This window comes from Galeopterus variegatus, unplaced genomic scaffold, assembly GCF_000696425.1.
Source record: "Galeopterus variegatus unplaced genomic scaffold, G_variegatus-3.0.2 Scaffold11219, whole genome shotgun sequence".
NCBI lineage: Eukaryota > Metazoa > Chordata > Mammalia > Dermoptera > Cynocephalidae > Galeopterus > Galeopterus variegatus.
The window spans coordinates 28,162-33,738 of NW_007737330.1; the positions used below are offsets into that span (position 1 = coordinate 28,162).

The following is a 5,577-nucleotide window of genomic DNA, read 5'->3' on the forward strand; positions in this document are numbered from 1 at the left end:
AGAAGGCTGAGTCATGACTGCATACCTAGCTGATCTCAATCATGACTTGCACACCGTGAAACAGCACAAATAACCTACGCAGACGGTTCAGTAGCAGAATGGCACTTGGTTTGCTCTTAGTAGAAACAGCATGTATGCAACTGACAGTTTAGAGACAGAAATCGCCTTATTTGCATGCTGAAAATCTGGTTGTGTGCCTCTAGTCCACACACCCTTCACTGTGCAATCCGTCAACAAGTAAACAGATAGTGCAGGATTCATCTCAGTGAGATGTAGACCCCTTGATCTAACCAAAATCTGTTTGGTCGGTACTGCAATACCATAGGGTATGACTGACACAAAGGGCCATCCTGAGAGCCAACTCGCAAAACTGAGCAGTTCAGACACCGAAAGTTTTCCCCTTAGTCGCCATGTAGATGAATCCCATAGTATGATCCTTCCCCATAATTTTACCATTGCACAGCACATCCGACTCGTAAGAAGTTGGAAGTTTTAGTTTTAAACTTAGAAATTTTTGATAGTTCCCACAGTTACACATGTAGAACATAGAATGAATTTCTTCATTAAACCCTTTACTACATTGTCCCAGTTGTCCGTTATTTATAAACGACCTACACATATAGCGATTTGTGGGTCACTTCTGCAATAGTCTTTATCATTTTGATTTTCGTCACCTTTTTCGTCTACTTTAGGTTTGTCAACTTTTGAACTATCATCTCATCCATTTTCTTGAAGTTTATTTTTCCTCCAGAATTCACACTGACACTTAAGTTCTTGTTCTCACAGTCCAGGGACCAGCTTAAATATAATTTCCTCGAATGTATTGTCCAACCTCAACATTTCTAATGGATTTATCTCATGAACTTGGTTGCCACACCCTGGACAATCATTGCTATCCAAAGAGCTGGACGGTACAAGTCTCACAGAAGGTGTGGAGGCTTTCCATCACTGTAGTTTGCTTGATCAGATGCCCTTTAAAGATGTAGCGGGTGATGTTAGGATTGAAATCATTCACCAAGTTTGCCTTTGGGTTGCCACTTGTGGTTAGCAAAGACTGGCTTTAGTAGTTCAGGCAAAGAGGGGTACTGAGTGGATGAAAGTCTGATCCCAGGAGCTGGTGTGGCCTTCCTAGATGTGCTGAGGTGTGAGAACTAACGTCCAGATTTATCATGAGATCACTGATTGTCACTCCTTTCCATGGTTCTGCTTTCCATATCTTGCTGTTGAGAGGCCGTGATCCAGGCAGGCCGCTTGGAGCAGGTGGTGCGTGAGCACCGACCTTGTGAATTGTTGAAGTGGAGGAGATCTAGATAACTTCACTTTATTTTCAGCCTCGTGTCTCCACGTGTCCATCCTTTGGCATTGGACGGATGAGGGCATTTCTCACACGTGCCCATGAGTGAGTGGTTTTCAAAAACGTGGTACACATATGCAATCCTATTCAGCCCTGGGCCTGGGTGGTCGCTCTTGGTCTCCGGTGCCCACGGCTGAAGGGCCATGTGGGAGTCGTGCCCGGCGACCAGCACGCGCTCCTTGCGTCTCACACACCAGCATCGTCCGTGCTCCAGCCCCCTCGATGTGGTTTTAATTTGCATTTCCCTGATGACTAGTGATGTTGAGCATTTTTTCATGTACATGTTAGCTATTTGTATGTCTTCCTTTAAAAAATGTCTATTCAGTTCCTTTGCCCATTTTTTAATTGGGTTATTTGTTTTCTTACTGTGTGATTGCTTGAATTCCTTGTATATTATGGATATTAATCCTTTGTTTGATGCATAGCTAGCAAAAATTTTCTACCACTCTGTCGGCTGTTGTTTCACTATGTTGATTGTTTTCTTTGCTGTGCAGAAGCTTTTTAGTTTGATATAGTCCCATTTGTTTATTTTTTCTTTAGTTGCTTCTGCTTTTGGGTTCATGTTCATAAAGTCTGTGCCCAGACCTAGTTCCTGAAGTATTTCACCTATATTTTCCCTTAGTAATATTAGTTATAGATCTTATACTTAAGTCTTTAATCCATTTTGAGTTGATTTTAGTGTATAGTGAGAGATGCATGTCTAGTTTTATTCTTCTGCATATGGATATCCAATTTTCCCAGCACCACTTAATGAAGAGGCAGTCTTTTCCCAAACTATGCTTTTGTTCCCTTTGTCAAATATCAGATGGCTGTAAGCCTGAGAGGTGATTTCTGGCTTCTCTATTCTACTCCACTAGTCCGAGTGTCTATTTTTATGCCAGTGACATGCTGTTTTGGTTATTATAGCTTTGTAGTATAATTTGAAGTCAGGTAGGGTTATGCCTCCAGCTTTATTATTATTATTATTATTTTCTCAGGATTGCTTTGGCTATTTGGGGTCTTTTGTTGTTCCATATAAATGTTGAGATTGTTTTTTCCATTTCTGTGAAAAATGTCATTGGTGTTTTGATAGGGATTGCTTTGAATCTGTAGATTGCTTTGGGTAGTATAGACATTTTCACAATGTTAATTCTTCCAATCCAGGAACATGGAATGTCTTTTCATCTTTTTGTTGCTTCATTAATTTCTTTCAATAGTGGTTTGTAGTTCTCATTGTAGAGTTCTTTCACCCCCTTGGTTAAATTGATTCATAGGTATTTGTGTGTGTGTGTGTGTGTGTGTGTGTGTGTGTGACTGTTGTAAATGGGCTTACTTTCTTGATTTCTCTTTCTGTTAGCTCATTACTGGAGAATAAAAATGCAATTGATTTTTTGGCATTTGTTTTGTATCCTGCAATGTTACTGAAATTATTAACCAGCTCTAGGAGTTTTTTGATAGAGTCTTTAGGTTTTTCTATATAGTATCATGTCATCTGCAAATAGGGACAGTTTGACTTCATATTTTCCAAACCGGATGCCTTTTATTTCTTTCTCTTGCCTGATTGCTCTGGCTAGTACCTCCAGTACTATGTTGAATAGAAGTGGTGAGAGTGGGTGTCCTTGTCTTGTTTCTGTTCTTAAAGGAAAAGCCTTCAGTTTTTCCCCATTTGGAATGATAGTGATGGTGGACTTGTCATAGATAGCTTTTATTGTGTTGAGATACTTTCCTTCTATACCTAATTTGTTGAGTCTTTATCATGAAGAGATGGTGAATTTTGTCAAATGTTTTTTCAGCATCTATTTAGATAATCATATGGTTTTTTCCTTGAGTTTATTGATGTGATATATCACATTTATTGACTTTTGTATGTTGAACCATCCTTGCATCCTGGGATAAATCCCACTTGATCATGGTGAATAATTTTTTTGATGTGTTGTTGTGTTCTGACTGCTAATATTTTGTTGAGGGTTTTTGCATCTATGTTCATCAAGGATACTGGCCTGTAATTTTCTTTTTTTGTTGTGTCTTTATCTGGTTTTGTTATCAGAGTTATGTTGACTTCATAGAATGAATTTGGGAGAATGGCTTCTGTTTCAATTTTTTGGAATAGTTTGAGGAGAACTGGTATTAATTCCTCCTTAAAGGTTTGGTAGAATTCAGCTGTAAAGTCGTCCAGACCTGGGCTTTTCTTTGTAGGAAGATTGCTGATTACTGCTTCAATCTCATTGCTTGTTATTGGTCTATTCAGGTTTTCTATCTCCTCTTGGTTCAGTCTGGGTAGTTTGTATGTGTACAGAAACTTATCCATGTCTTCCAGGTTTTCATATTTGTTGTCATACAGTTGTTTATAATAGTCTCTAATGATGCTTCATATTTCTGTGGTATCACTTGTAATGTCTCCCTTTTCATTTCTGATTTTTATTTGGGTCTTTTCTCTTCTTCTTTCCTCCTTCTCCTCCTCCTCCCTCCCTCCATCCCTCCCTCCCCTCCTCCTCCTCCTCCTCCTCTTCTTCTTCTTCTTCTTCTTTTGTAGTTATCCTAGCTAATGGTTTGTCTATTTTATTTATCTTCTCAAAAAACCAACCTTTCATTTCATTGATCTTTTCTATTGTTTTTTGGGTCTCTATTTCATTTAATTCTGCTCTAATCTTAATTATTTCTTTCCATCTACTACCTTTAGGATTGGATTGTTGCTGTTTTTCAAGTTCTTTGAGGCATAGTGTTAGGTCATTTTTTTGAAGTCTTTCCATTCTTTTGATGTAAGCATTTATTGCAATAACTTTGTCCCTTAGTACTGCTTTTGCAGTATCATGCAGGTTTGGGTATGAAAGATCTTCATTTTCATCAGTTTCAAAAATTTTTCGATTTTCTGTTTAATTTCTTCTTGGACCCATAGGTCATTCAGGAGCCTATTGTTTAGTTTCCATGTATTTGTATAGTTTCCAGGGTTTTGCTTCTTATTGATTTACAGTTTTAGTCCATTGTGGTCTAAAAAGATACATGGAATGATTTCAATTTTTTAAAATTTGCTGAGACTAGATTTGTGACCTAATATGTGGTCTGTCCTGGAGAATGTTCCATGTGCTGATGAGAAGAAAGTACATTCTTCAGTTATTGGGTGAAATGTTCTGTATATATCTGCCAGGTCCAGTTGGTCTAAGGTGTAGATTAAATCCTGTGCCTCTTTGTTGATTTGTTGCCTGGAAGTCCTGTCCCATACTGAGAGAGGGGTGTTCAGATCACCCACTATTAATGTATTAGGGCCTATTACTTTCTTTAAGTCTAAGAGTGTTTGCTTTATATATCTGGGTGCTCCAGTATTGGGTGCATACATATTCATGATTATTATGTCTTCTATCTGGATAAATCCTTTTATTATTATGTAGTGGCCTTCTTTGTCTCTTTTTGTTTTATTTTATTTTATTTTGATTTAAAGTGTATTTTATCTGATATAAGAATAGCTACTCCTGCTCGTTTGGGGTTTCCATTTGAATGGTATATCTTTTTCCATCCCTTCACTTTTAGTCTATGTGTGTCTCGATAGGTGAGATGGGTCTCTTGAAGACAGCATATACTCAGGTCTAGCTTTTTAGTCCAATCAGTCAATCTGTGCCTTTTGAATGAGGCATTTAATCCATTCATGTTTAGGGTAGTTGTTGACAGGTATTCCTGTCATTTAATTGCTTTTTGTTTAGATTTTTTAGGTATCTTTTGATCGTTACTTCCCCTTTTATTTCTCTTTTTCAACGTTAGTTGGAAATTTCAGGTGGTATGATTTAGCTTCTTACTCTTTCTCACTGGCATTTTTGCTTTAACAGTAGGTTTTGCTCTTTCTTGTGTATCCATGATAGTGATCATCATTATCCAGATTCCAGATGCAGGATTCCCTTGAGAATTTCTTGCAGGGCTGGTCGTGTGGTGGTGAACTCCCACAACTTTTATTTGTCTGGGAAATACACTATTTCTCCCTCATTTCCGAAGGAGAGCCTTTCTGGGTAAAGAATTCTTGGCTGGCAATTTTTTTCTTTTAGTGTTTTGAATATATCATTCCAGTTTCTTCTGGACCATAGGGTTTCAGTTGAGAAGTCTGCATTAGTCTGATGGGGGTTCCCTTATAGGTGACTTGTCGCTTTTCTCTTGCTGCTTTTAGAATTCTCTCTTTGTCTTTGAGCTTTGCAAATTTAACTATAATGTTATCCAGTCTTTTTGGATTGAATCTGTTTAGGGGCCTGTGAGCTTCCTGG

At 38.1% G+C, this 5,577-nt stretch overlaps 1 pseudogene; it reads right to left on the reverse strand.

The window, feature by feature from the left end:
• Positions 1–257: 257 nt before the first annotated feature.
• On the reverse strand, positions 258–1,554 carry LOC103610475 (annotated as a pseudogene).
• Between the last annotated feature and the right edge of the window lie 4,023 nt (positions 1,555–5,577).